The sequence below is a fragment of the Cylas formicarius genome, unplaced genomic scaffold, assembly GCF_029955315.1.
Source record: "Cylas formicarius isolate icCylForm1 unplaced genomic scaffold, icCylForm1.1 PGA_scaffold_7__23_contigs__length_41026272, whole genome shotgun sequence".
Taxonomy (NCBI): Eukaryota; Metazoa; Arthropoda; class Insecta; order Coleoptera; family Brentidae; genus Cylas; species Cylas formicarius.
The window spans coordinates 24,013,182-24,028,298 of record NW_026844352.1 but is presented as its reverse complement, the minus strand read 5'-3'; the positions used below and the strand labels follow the sequence as shown (position 1 = coordinate 24,028,298).

Below are 15,117 nucleotides of genomic sequence, written 5' to 3'. Positions count from 1 at the left end.
CATATTTACATTATCATAAAGTCAGAAAAAAGAATTTGGGGTATGCGTAACGGATTTTAGTTGTCTTGATAAGGTAATATACAGGGCGAAATGAAAATATCGATCGACAGATTCTGTGTCACGATATTGGAACTTTCAACACAAGGAGCTAAACTTTTTTTAAATTGCATTTTTATTTCAGAGTTTTTCACATATTTTTTGGGTACATTAGTATGTACCGGGTGATCAGTTAAGAAGGGCACTCGACCAAGAGAAAAAGCTGAAATGATCTTGTTTTGAAGCGGGTATTAATTATATTATTTTTCGGTGAATGGTTTTTGCTTTATCTCTTAAGGAATAGTGGTGACAGAATGCGTTTTCTCAAACTTATTTATTATCTTAAATTATCATCAATGCTCAGAAAATTTAAATTCAAAGATATCACATTTATTACAACAAAAGACAGCCAATTACGTTAGTGATAGCCATTTTTATATCTCTTTCCTAACCTATAATATTGGATAGATTATAGCAGAAACAGTTGCATTATTAATGCTTTGAGAATGACCACAAAACATATCGCTTCGACAGGTGGAAAAGGCTTTTTTTTTTTCAAATAAGGTCACCAAAAACACTATAAATAGCTTCAACCGTGTAACATTAATTTCGTATGGCAAGATTTTCAATATGCAATCATATTACATGAGTATTAATTGTTACTGAATTTTTATACAGCCGCATATCAATTGGACCAAGAATATATAACATAATTTTGCATTTCTGAACTTATTTTTAATTTTTTGAAGTAACTTTAACATAAACAACTAAGGTAATCTGATGCTATATAGTATTAACAATAAATCAATAATATTTGTAGGTTATTTTAATTACAGCAATAAAAAATGTATATTTCATAAGGTCTGGAGCATATTAATTGGACCATACGCTACCATAGTATTACATTGAGTGCAGCCACCCATTTTTTTTTTAACGGCATCGATTCCCTTCTACACAGTGTTCACTAATATTTTTTAGTATTCGGGTTGAAAGTTATCCCAATTTTCCTGAAATTTTTGCCTTAATTCGGGAATAGTGCGGACTGGAGAAGTTCGCCGTGCTTTTTTCATTTGGTGCAATAAAGTTTGAATTGGAGATAAGTCCGGGCACCTTCAAGGCCATTATAAAACAGGTATATTCATCACAGCAAACCAGGAGTTGCTGTTGAAATATTAATCATCTCAATGGACGGCAGATAACTTTGTATGTTGTAGCATTCATGGTGCCAGTAATAAAAAACATGCGTCTAACTCTTTGTGAAGACATACAGCCCCAAACTTCATACTTAGATTCATAGAACGACGGCCGGTTCTCTTTCCTGTCTGGATATTTCCATTATTTTTGAATATTGTTATAATTTTCCTCGCACAGAAACTCCATTTTTGTGGGCAGCATTTTTGCTTTGCTGGCTTAAGACGCTAAGTTGACTACTAGGCAACCATGTTATTATTTTTTTACGATGGACCGTTTAAAAAAAAAACAACAAAAAAAAAAACAAAAAAGTAATGGTAGATATTTTGAAAATACTGCTACTTTGTTTAAATCAATCTATCACTTTGAAGTTATTGCTATTTATTTCCGAAAATATTCGAACATCCCACCACTTTCATTTAAGAGATAGCTCAAAAAGTATTTAACGTAAAGAATCGAATTTAATTTGCATAATTTTTCTCTCTTTCGCACTTAGCAACGAAACTTATATCTCGGCAACGGTAGATCCCACGGGACCGCCATTTTTTTTTCTGTTTCATTCTCCGTTCGCTGCTTCTCTGTAGGTTTGGCATTCATTGGCTACAACTTTTGAACGGTTTGCCATACGGCCTTCAGATTTGGCTTATTTTAAGCAATCCGCGAGACTCATAAGCCGGTTAAAACCAAATTTTCGAGTGTTTTTCGAACATTGCTATGAAACACGACATTTGATGCTATCAACTTAAAATTTCAAATTGCAAAATGCAAGGGTATAAGAAAAAATCATTTCTCGAAAACCGTTCAAGTTATCTAAAAAAGTTTTTTAGCAAATGATACTTGCCTATAACTTGAAGTCTGCCTTTCGGTTGTCAGATATTCCGTGCTATATTGCAAAATTAACAGGTCTCTTAAATTTGCAGCTATCTACTTTAGATTTGACCCCTATGTCAAATGTTAAACCAGAACTCAATCGAAGACCGCTAAATATTTTTGAAAAAAAATTCAATTCAATGCCAACTACTTTCTTCAAAGCTGCATAGTTATTTAAATTTAAAAACTGTTTTAACTGGAGAGTGCATGATAAATTTCTACTATACTCGCATCTAATCGAGGTTACTCTATGGTATTACCTTTTGGGGAAATTCAAGTCATGCGACATCAAAAAAAAAAAGTCCTAAGGTGTATTGCTAGAGTGTCGCCCGATAGTTCGTGCAGGCCCCTCTTCCGGGAGTTTTAAATACTGCCTTTAGGGTGTATATACATATTAGAAGTTTATTTATGAGTATATAAAAGTAAAAATACCTTACAAAAAAAACGTAGAATTCCACGACTATAATACACGTAACAAAGATTGTTTCTCCATAAAAAAAAAATATACTAGAATTTTCAAAAAAATATTTTACAACACCGGTATTAGAGTCTACAATATACTGTCCCCAAAGGTAAAGGGCAGTAGTAATGTAAACATTTTGAAATCCAAATTAAAGTTTTTGCTCCTAGTTTTTATAATTTAAACGAATATCTTACCTATTAATGTTTGTCATCACTGTATTGTTGTGCTTTGTCATATATTTCTATATATTTTCTACCTCATTTGCATGATCTATATTGACCTACTAGACGAAATCTATAATACACTGATTGTATTCTAAATATGTGGGATAATAAAAATATTATTATTATTACTATTTTAAAATTCAAAGCTGCGTAGTGACTTTGTAGACTGCGTGGCGAATAGTGTGGAGCAGACGCTTCGCGCAACCACGAGATTTCGAAAGCAACCTTGTTTATCGTTGAGACCAGTTGTAGTTTTTTATTAGTAAGTCAAACATTAAAAAATGTCCATTAGTGAATTTAAACTTCCTGTGCTCTTTCATACACTACCTCAAAAAGAGATGATCCGATAATGATTATTATTATCTTCTAGGACCTACCAACGACAGTATATTACAGTATAATAAGTGAACACAGATATCAAAAAAATTTACTTTGCACTGTTATTTCTTTGGGACACTGCTTTAGACAGTTTTCACTTAGTGGCCCCTAGAGGAAATATATGATAACATTTTCGATTGGAAGCTCTCTGTCGTTTTTTAAGAGTAACATATTTATGAGTTTTGATAGGAAGTGCGGCACATGGGTGTACAAGTTGTTTGTAATATAATGTACGCCCCGAGGAGGTATTCATTGTAAAGGGGCCAAAATGATTACCGGATCCACGGCACTTAAATAACCCGTTGCCCAAAATCTCTCGTGCTTACCAATTAACTTCACCAGAGGGACCGCCAACGAGCTTGCCTCGATTACCACTTTTCAATTTGCTTCAGAGTTGCAGCGGTCCGTCTCTGAAATAACGTCCGGTTTAAAAACGATATTCGGAAAAACAGTGTTTTTCGAATATGTATATATATATTTTTTTTGATGTGGCTGCCAAATCGATTTTTTAACAATTTCCCAAAATATTTACGAAAATTGCATCTCGTATTTGTATAAAATAAATGAAGACAACAAAGAAGAAATTGCAGATCAACACATTTTCAAATGTTTCCGCTTGTCAGTTGTTGATATATATTATTAGTCTCCGATAAATCATCATTAATAGTTAGATCACAATTATACACATAAACAACAGTTTTTACAAAAACAAAGCAAAATTAAAATTTTCTGCAGTAAACGTTAAACAATAATAACATTTTATGGTTTCCCTTACTTTTATGCCTTTTCCATTGAATATGGATCATTTAAATTAAGGAAATTGCAGTTCTTGTCTATTTCTGGGCAAAGAAACCAAATATGTTGCAAGTGCTAGACATTGCTGACATTGCAATAGACTATACACCGAATAATATTTTTATTATTCAAAAGCATAGGAAAATTATAAACTTAACCCACCATGCGTTACCGAAGTTCCAATATTTCGTAAAACATTATCCATAGCAAATATTTTTTTGTAACAATATGGTTTATAAAAAAACACCTTTTTTATGTGACAACACTACAACGAATAAAGGTTTCACCAATATAGGAGAGATCTTAACCTCCATTGTACTTCTTCTGCTGTTGTTCATTTTTTGGTAAAAAAGTGCCTTTCTGAAGGTGAAAAGATATTACAAAGACTGATAGCAAAAATTCTTAAACACCATAAAATTTGCAAAAAACTTGGAAGCTCGAGTTTCGAAGTGTCATTTGATGTGTAATTTTTTATTTTGCGTATTTCTGCATCATCATCTAACGGAATCGGGAAAAAGAGTTATGACAGCATTTTGCTCAGGGTGGACCGCAAGTGTATTGCGACAATATTCCTGACTTAGTTTCAAAGTTAGGAAATGTGACGTATATAAAAGAAGAATAGGGCCTGTTTATTGACTCAAGTAAGTGTAATTTAAAAGGCATTTTATTGCAGATTGATAACGAAGTGGCTTCCGGTGCACATTCGGTACATTTAAAAGAAACGTATGAAAATTTAGGCCTTCTCTTGAAGAAAATAAACTACCAAGAACATCAGTGGGTGCTTTGTGGTGACCTTAAAGTGCCGTGCATGCTCATAGGACAACAGGGGGGTTACATAAAATTTCCATGCTTTATTTGTGAGTGGGATAGTCGTGCAAAAGATAGACATTGGAATCAAATGGAATGGCACTCTAGAACAAGCCTTGCACCTGGTAGCCAAAATGTATTAAGAGATAGCTTAATGAATCGCAAAAAAGTTTACTGCCTCTTCTTCATATCAAACTTGGCTTGATGAAGCAGTTTTTTAAAACCCTAGACAAAAATGGACAGTGTTTCAAATATTTGTGCGAGAAATTTTCAGCCATATCTGATGCCAAGATAAAAGAAGGTATTTTTGTTGAGCCACATAAGAACATTCTGCAAAAACAAATATTTTCAAAACACATTCATTTAAAGAAATAATTATATAATTTTTTTGGATGAAAAGTATAAACATATTGTTCAAAATATGTTACAACACTTTCATCGTCTAGATTATAATATGAGTTTGAAAATGCACTTCCTGTTTTCATACTTGAACTATTTTAATAAAAATCTTGAAGCAGTTAGCGAAGAACAGGGAAAGAGCATAATCATGATGGAGGACTACTGCTGGATGTGTCTTTAAAAACACACAGCCGAACGCAGCGTGCTGGCAAAAAGACGAAGATTTTACTCAAAAAAGTCTGAGTAAGGCATTTTTTTCACTTTGTTTAACTAGGATTCTACTTTTTTATTGAATAAAAAAATAAAATATTTTAGAAATATCGTTTTTTTCCTTTAATATATGCAAAAAAACCCTTATGTGATACAAATAAATGTATAGAATTTTGGAAAATTATATAAAATCAGTTTTCAATATTAAAACATTTGTCAAAAAGTTTAATTTTGCAGACCTGTGTTATTAATTTATTTCAGCGCAAATTAAAATGTTATTTGTTTTAAATGTTTTTGGATAGTTAACAAAGCTTTTGTTTCATAAAATGATTTGCATTTAGCAGTTGATGTTTGCTGTTAGTGTAATTGTTTACAATTAATAAACATTGGTAAAGTTATTTCGCTGTCATTGTTAACAAATCAAGTTGCACATTTGTAAATATTAAGAACTTGAACAAAACAATTGAATCTGTAGCTGAGAAAATCATAGTTGGAAGTCATCCGTATTATTTCATCGTACGCCTATTGAAAATATCACCAAAAAGTAAATATGGTAGCAAAAGTAGTGATTTGAGATTAATGTAATGTAATGTTAAATTATTTTTTCACAGACAAATACGCAACGCTTCTTCCAAACATTCAACTTGGAATGTAATATTTTAGTTGTAGCTTGCAAATTTGAGCTTGATTCTGTGGTGTGTAACTTCACTATCTTGTTAGACACCCACACACGCACACACGCACACACGCACACACGCGCACGCGCACACGCACACGCACACGCACACGCACACGCACACGCACACGCACGCACACACACACACACACACACAAACACACACACACACACACACACACACAATTTTCACATTGTTTGCGGCTAGTAATTTCCACCTAATGAAGAGGAAAATGCTGAAAAAAAAATGTGGTAATAAAAGTTTCTCCGTAAAAATGCCAAATAGAGAAAAAAATTAAGAAACTGAAACAGTTTGTCTTTAAAAAAAACATTGAACAATACAGTGACGTACCCTGATAAGAGAAAACATATATTTAGAACCTTCAGGGACGACACTAAAAGTATAATTTAGATCAAATCAAGTTTGTCAATTTAACTATTTACAATGTAATTATGAAAATTTAAATATTGGTACACTATAATCTAACACATCTATCCCTCAATACGTGGTTACAATGGCAATCATTTATATTTAAGCAACTCTTCTCACCCGCCGGGGGTCTTACCTAAATACCAATACAATTTCATGGATGCCTTAGATGAGTCAAACTTTAGTATTTTTACGCGAAAACCGGTTATTCGCAACGCTGCGAACACCGGCAATTTCAAAGAAACAAAACGCTCCGATCGTCTTATTAAAATTTACTGATAAAATAACCTTAATTAGTAGGTAGTCAACGGGTGCTATCATTTTCATAATTCTGTTTTCAGTAGCCGTTTTTTTTTTGCAGAAACGTATCGTGACTTGTATAGACGAAAGAATTGCCGGGCATTTATGTAAAAAATCATACAAACCCAACGTACAATTATTAACGAAAGATGATTTTGTTTTTTTTTGTTATGCTCTGGTACAATCATGAATGCGGCTGAGAAATAAGAGCGCACAACTATAACGTTAATTTAATTTAATTTAATTTAATTATTTATTTATTTATCTACAACAGCAAGCGGTTAAATCGACGAGGCTGATGAATGTATGTACTATGTACACAAATTATATCAAAATAATAATCCTGGCTAAAAAAACATATAATATATGTATGTATATAGTGCACTTTCAATGATATCACAAAAAAGAAAAAGATTTTTACAAAAGAGAAAAAGGAAGAAAAAAGAGTTATTGATTGTAATGAATATCTACTCTCATTAAATTCTCTGTCCAATTTGTTTTTGAAAGATTTAGTACTTGCTGCGGACACTGCGTCTTCCGAAAGGGAGTTCCAGGAATTCCTCTGTTGCACAGGAAGTTTTTTCTCTGTAATTTTGCAGTCTTTTCTTTGGTTAATTTTTTGGAATGACCTCGAAGATGGATTCGTGTCACTTTGAAAGATGTTCAGTTCACATGACTAATAGTTTTGTGTCATGTTGTAATCTTCTTTCTTTCAAGGTTGTTAAATTCAGCTTTACAAGTTTTTCCTCCTAGGTATCATTAGATAAATGGACCGGAAGTTTTGTTATTTTTCTTTGAACGCGCTCGAGCATTTCCAATGTCTTTAATAAAGTGGGGATCCCATATTCTCTGACCATATTCTAATTTTGGACTAATGAAAGACTTATAAAGTTTTGCTATGGTCTGAGATGATCTATTAAGAAAGGCCTTCTTCATACAAACACCGAAGAATTAACCTTTTTTAACTACTTTTGAAATATGTGTCTCCCATTTCAAGTTGGAAGTAATCATAATTCCAAGGTCTTTCTGTTCTTCTACAGGTTGTAAGCTCTTTTTACTGAGGGCATAACGATACTCAGTTCTGATAACCGCCATCATGCGCTTTCTGCAGCATTGTCGTTTTTCTGCTTAGTAATATTTAATATTTTTAGTACCTGTTATTTAATTGTTGTTGTAATTGTATTATTGGAAGAAGAAATTATAGTCATACGCATCTTGTGAATTAATTTTAGTAAATCAAGTCAAGTAAAGTTCTTGGGGACGCCCACTATTTTTCTAATAGGGGAGGGTGGGACAAGGTTTCTCATTTAAGCTTTTTATTATTTTTTGTTCCTTTTAACCATGAAGTCGATTTATTTTTGACTAACTTAAATTATTAAAAAAAAAGGTTACTAATTTGTAACTATTTTTCTATCTATTAAAAAAAATTGTTATTGTTACTTATAAGATTTTCAAAAGTTCTGACTTTAGGGTAAATGCCTATATATTTTTCCTTTTTTTTATGTGTATGCGCTTCTACCTTCTTCTTAGGATAGATTTAAAAACGGAGGCTCAAAATATCTTATTTTTTTCATCTGGACCGTGTTCTTTTCATTGTATATTAATTCGTGAATATTATTATTATTATTATTATTATTATTATTATTATTATTATTATTATTAACCAAATAATAATACTTTGAATAAATTAATTATAATTCGGTTATAACAATATGGAATAGCTTTTTTTCATAATTTTTAAGCAGTCCATTTTACCTCTGGTATTACGCAAAGGGCTAAAAATGTACAAATAACCAGAATTTATAATTATAATAACGAAAAAAAAATTTTTTGGTTAATTTTTGATGTTTGATTGTTTTTGGTAAGGTTCATTCTCGTAATTTACTGAACATTGTTTTCTTTTTTCGGAGACAATATTTTATTTCCCCCTTTATATTGCATCAAACGGAAAGTTAAAGGAACAATGTTGCTGCAATACAAAGTCTCTGGCATCAGAAGACACATAAACGCGAACTAGTGGTGACTGACCCACCGTTAAATTTGCCAATGTATTAAAACAGCTGCTGGTATATTTCCCAATAAATCAAACGATTTTAAGTATTTTTACACCACGCACCATGTTTTTTTGTTTAGTCGCTGGGATCCATCCTATATAATTTACGAGCTATATAATTTGTATAAATGTCCGTAAACGTGTATACTTACTACCAAAAGAAACAATTAATTTTTATTACTTTTTAAAACTGATTTTAATTATTTTTACCGTACAATGTATATATTTGAAATTTTAAGAAGTTTAGAATGTGTTGCAATTAAAAGATATAAATTTAAAAAAAAAGATAATTTTAAACACTATGCAACAAGTTTTGTAAAAAATAAGTGTCTGAAGAAGTTTATAAAAGTGTTATAAACTTCAAAGCAGTGGCGTTCTGCAATTCTCTCAAAAAAACTTATCCAAAAACAGAATTATTATGTAACACATAATTCTGAATTCCGTTGGAAGTGCCCTAAAATATCGAAGAATTTTTTAAGTGCTCACTGACAGTTGCAAGGAAACGAAATATCCCGATATTCTCAATTAACAATTATTTTTGATAAGATATATCCATTTATCCATTAATCAGAAACTAATTAAGTCCTAATATTAGTTGACCCCAATCGCAAAGTTCTTAATTTTTTGGGAGTTCTGCAGTATCGCGTATGCACCAGCCACTTCGCTACAGTGTTTAACGACGATTTGAGGTGATTGGTCAGTTCATAGTTGCAAATTTTAGATTATAGAGCGTAAAATACTATATTATGAAGAGACTCGTTTATTAAACAGTCATTGCCGTAGTGCCTAAACAGACTTGTGACTAAAGTGCTGAATATAAACCTTGTACATACTTTACTTTTTCTACGACTTTGCAATTCCCTTGAAGCAAGTAGCTTAAACTCAGCATATAACAGCTATGCTTTTAGTTTCTCAACATCATCACAAAACGAACCATTAAATTTGTTTTGACAAAACTATCAAAATTATTCTTTTGTCTATTAAAGGAATATACCTGGATTTATTAAGTTAAACACCCAAACAATATGAACCTAGACACAGGCTATTATCTCGCACTCGTCTGTGATTCTTTAACTACGGCGCTCTGAAGAAGCCAACAGGGGATATCCAGAAGCAATTAAAAAACATCAATTAATAGAAAGGAAGGAAAGAAAGGAAAGACGTAGTAGTAGTAGACGTGTAGGAGACTATTTTTCATCGATGCTAGGCAAATAAAAGTCTAAAACAAGTTTGCAAAAAGTTTTTCATTATGCAGCTGGAACTAGATCTCGTGTACTTCAAACGTAGCCTAATAAGCTATTTACTTTTGTTTAACCATTTATCTAGGAAAATCTATAATTAACATACGCGCTAACGGTAAAGACCGTCGGATAAATTAACACCGGCAACAATAAAACCACCTGCTAAATTGCACACGCGACCTTTTGTTTGAGGCGTTTTAGTGCAGATGTTTTTCTTTGCAATTTATTGAAACGCCCCCGAGCGAACGTACTTCACGAACAAACCATGATTAATAAACAAAACTAATATTTCCTTTTTCACGTGGATCGATCATTTTGAATAAATTCCATGCACGTTCTTATTAGCGGTCTTTATGGATCCGGTACATTGAATTGCGAAACAAAATTCACTATCCGCTCGAAGTAACATCCGCAAGTTAAGATGAACCGAACCGCAGATCACCGATTTTGAACGACCAACCAACGACATCCAAACTAACCAAAACTAACCAACCACAGTTAATGTATAATGCAACAAGTTTGATAAACAACAATTTAAATGTTTACCAAGACTACTCAATCCAGAAATGAAACAAACGAGAAAAAGACACAATAGGAAGGTAAACAAATGGTAGAGCAAGAAGAGACAGAATAAATAATTATAAGTTATATATTTTTATATGACAATTGTTTCGACAACACCGTGTCTTTACCAAATGTAATATTTATAAACTAACTGCTACTTACTATATATACCGAAAAATGACAATAAAACCTTAATTAAAGTGTTGTGAGAATTTAAGTTCAATAACAGAGAGATATTTAAATCTAATTGATCGTTAAGTAATACATTTGAATGTCTCATTTTGTAAATCTAAATGGCTTCCAATAAATTTAATTTTCTACTTTTTGTGGCGGTATGTAAAATATCAAAATTGTCGTCAAAAATGTGTTTTTCCGTGTTTAAGTATGTAGCATAATTAATTAATGCGTTTCTTGAAGGATCTACCTGTCTGTCCAATATAAATTTTAGGACAAGATCCGCATTTCAACCGTTCTATTGTTTTTAAAAATTTTCCTTTTTTGTTGTTAGTCCTGAAAGCAATTTTTAAACCACATTTTGACAAATGTTTGGGTTCTCCTATGTGTGTAATTGTTTTAAATTGTTCGTGTTCTGTATTAGGTTTCGGATAAATAGAGTTTACTGTTGTCTGGGATGGTTTTTTATTTATAATTTTATCTATAATGGACGGATTGTAGCCGTTGTTCAGTGCAATTTGTTTAATGATATTAAGTTCTTTTTTTTGTGTGTATAAAAGTGATATGAGCTGTTATGTATGACTTTGTCCCTGTGTGAAGGTTTATGATAAATGGAAAAATCTTATTTGTTTTGCGTTAAGTTTAAAAAATTAATAGAGTTATCCTATTCAATCTCGATTGTGAATTTTATATGATTATGTAATGAGTTAATGTAATTTAAAAAAGAATTCATTTGTCTGTCTGTTCCAAAAAAGCAAGCAAAGACATCATCCACATATCTATACCACCATAGAAAACTTTTACTTAAAGGATGTTCTAGTATGATATTTTCCAAATTATCCATAAAAATGTCGATCACTATCGAGATTAAACAGGATAACTCTATTAAGTTTTTAGACTTAACTATTACGAAAACGCAAAACAAATTAGATTTTTCCATTTATCATAAACCTTCACACACGGACACAGTCATACATAATAGCTCAAATCACCCTTATACACACAAAATGCCTGCATTTCACTCTTATATACACAGACTTCTTAATACGCCACTCTCAACAGGAAGTTACAACAAAGAACTTAATATCATTAAACAAATTGCACTGAACAACGGCTACAATCCGTCCATTACAGATAAAATTATAAATAAAAAACAAATCCAGAATACAACCTTAATTATCTGAAACCGAATACAGAACACGGACAATTTAAAACAATTACATACATAGGAGAACCCAGTGAAAAAGTTTTAACACGTTTGTCAAAATGTGGTTTAGTGTTATAAAAAAATATATCGCATACCCCGTTTTCACTGGTAGGGTGTCAAATTTTTTCCCAACCATTTTTTTGAAATTTAGCAGTGTATGTGCAATTGCGCCCTATTGTAGGGAAAAACACTGTACAAATTTTCAATTTCGGATTTTTGATATATTAGTCAAATTAGTAAGTAACATCTTGAGTAATACGTGGCCTATCAATATATTATTTCGGCTGGGATAAAATTCGTTATCAATTTTGATAGGGACCGAATTATGAAATTTGCGTCCATTAAAAAATTAATTATATTTCATCCATATATAACCTACAAGAAATTCCAAAAATTAAATGTATAGTAAAGCAGCTCAATAAAAAAATTAAAGATGGAAGAAAGATCTGGCACGAGAAAGACATGGGACGAAGTGTCAATGAGATAGGTAGTGTGTTGAGCGCCTTTATAGAACGTAGATATTGATTGATTCGGGTAACAATTAAAGGTAATCTAAAAGGAGAATACAAATTTCTGATTGCGAATATTTAATTAAATTATAAAGGCTTCAATTTTTAAGTAAAAATTTATAATTATAACTTAAGAGTGGTTATTTATTTTTTTGGTGTCCCAAGTGCTCCGACATTCTTTTTTTGTTCCTTTAAAAGAACTGGGGGAATAAGCAAATATTGATGAAACTTGATCCATTAAATCTGAAATAAGTCATTACATATGGGATTTAACCACTTATACAGGTTCTGGATCCCTACTTTTTACCACATGACAAAAGACAAGCTGCTCTGATTTTTTAAGATGAACGTATAATAATAACATATTCTAACAATTAATTTTGAAACTATCCATAGACAGAGGGGTGGATTTTATGGAAAATAAACCATCCAATTTGGAAATAAATAAAAATTTATTAAAAATAGTATATTATGCAACAAGTGCGGTAAACGGCATTTGACTCACGAGTTTATTTGACACGAGCGAAGCGAGTTTTTAATAAACGAGTGAGTTAAAAAGTTTACCGAACGTGTTGCATACTATATTTTTTCTACGACCGTTAGTTTTTGGGTACATTTTCTCAAAACAACAACGAATACATTCACTGACATGACCATCAGAATTGACAAACGTCAAAATTCAAAGCGTGGGCAATATCTCCGATGCTCCCAAATCCGTGAGGTAAAATTCCGGAAATGTCCGAAGTGGCTCGGATTTGTGGGAAAGGAAACTGAAGTGGTAAAGTGGCGCTTCCCGCACGCTAGATCGATGGTTAATTAGGTATTTTACAGACGAGAGTAGAAAAAATATTTTTTGCAACATCGTTAACCTTATCTGTAAATAAAAATATGGAGCAGATTAGACATGGATTTTTAACTGAAAATTTTTTGTGGTAAACACGATGCAATTTTTTCGAACAAAATAGGTTGTTTCTAAAGTTTATTTATTAAATTTTGATATAATGAACGATTCTTTTCAACGTTTGTTAGGGTCGAATTTCTAGACTTTTGCAACTTTATGGAAAAGTGTTTTTACGAGGCATATAATAATTTCTGGGTGTATAAGGGGAATCTATAACCCCAATACTAGAAAAAAGAAGTGCGAATGGTAGTTTGAAGTACTGAATGAAATCCAATATGTACTAATAGCATTAATTTATGTATTCTCTAAAACCAATTTCTCTAACATTAAAATTCAAATTTCGGTTCCATATTGAAACACAGTTTATTTTTAAACAAATTGTTTATTGACTTGTTTTATAACAGCCCTAAATGTTCTTAGTTGTATTTGGCAAGACCTATTAAAAATTTTAATCTGCAATTACTAGACTTGCGGTGAAGGAAGGAGCGTTCTGTCTCTAGGAGTTCTATAGCTGCTTCTTCAACATTTAGGCACTTATCAATTGCGTCGTGTCTACTGAGCTTAACATATCTTTTCTTCAGAAAATCAACAAAGTTGTAAAATAAAATGATTGTTTAGTTTTACGATCAACATGCTAGTTACGTACGGATACCAATGCCACAGAACATTATTTTTTCGTATTTCGTTTATGATGTAGTTTTAATGACAGTATCGGTTACGTTTCTTCAAGCAAGCGTTATTAAATCCGTCATTAACGCCCGACTCGGTTAGTTTAACAATTGCAAATTAAAATTAATTGCCAAGTGTATATAAACCGGTAGTGAGCTCTTAGTAATGGGAAAATGTATTACAATTTTTCGTTTAGCAGTGAATTTAGGATCCATTTTATGCCGGGAAACTGACGAATAAGTTATGAATAAGTGGAAAACCCTGTAAAAAAAACGATGATATTCCTAATTTTTCTCCCTGATTTTTGAAAAATATTGTACTGTATATATAAATATATAACCAGTTATTTTACATAAGTACCAATCATTATGTGCATGTTGAGTATGTTAAAAGCTTTTTGAAATGTGTAGAGGAAATAAATTATCGGTATCGGTGTCTAATAAATGTTTATAATTGATAAAGCAAATCTAACGATCTTTATCTAAATTATGAATGGACAAACAATAAAATCGGTACGAAATAGTTACAAAGTTGCTTAAACTTGTAATTAAGAGATCGTTTCGGTCGATATTGTCGGAATTTTACACATTTTTGCCATTTTTTGACATGAAAAATCGTTTGAATTAATGATATAAACAGTTACGCGGTTGGTATACCATAATAACAACGATGTGATAGACATGCAAATATTTGTTGTTACCGTTGCACAATAACATAAACAGTGTTTACGAAATGCGGAATTTTACTTTGGTTAACTAATATAACAAACGCGTGTGGTTACATATATTTTCCTAAGATGGTTGCATTACCGTTGTACTGACTGTCTCAGTAAGGGTAACGAGGTACAGATAATATTAAAACTTTGAAAAAAAAATTAAGCAAATAGGTCATATTATTTTTGTGGACTACGCTGCCGCCAGATGGCAAAAAAATAAATTTTATGAAAAAAAAATTAAATGCAACGATATCGTTTTTTACGTCAGTTTACAACAACAAACAACAGAAAGTCTTTCTTTATCC

At 31.8% G+C, this 15,117-nt stretch overlaps 1 protein-coding gene across 2 annotated transcripts in view; it reads right to left on the bottom strand.

Annotated features, from left to right (window-relative positions):
* LOC132704267 (ras association domain-containing protein 10-like) overlaps window positions 1-15,117 on the bottom strand; it is an 84,578-nt gene that overhangs the window by 27,840 nt on the left and 41,621 nt on the right. Inside the window, exon 2 of one of the 2 annotated variants that reach the window (XM_060674136.1) lies at window positions 3,489-3,572. The exons of the other annotated variant lie outside the window; for it this stretch is intronic. The gene's annotated coding sequence lies outside the window, so the exon portion shown is untranslated. The remainder of the gene's footprint in view (window positions 1-3,488; window positions 3,573-15,117) is intronic. 2 annotated transcript variants of the gene reach the window in all.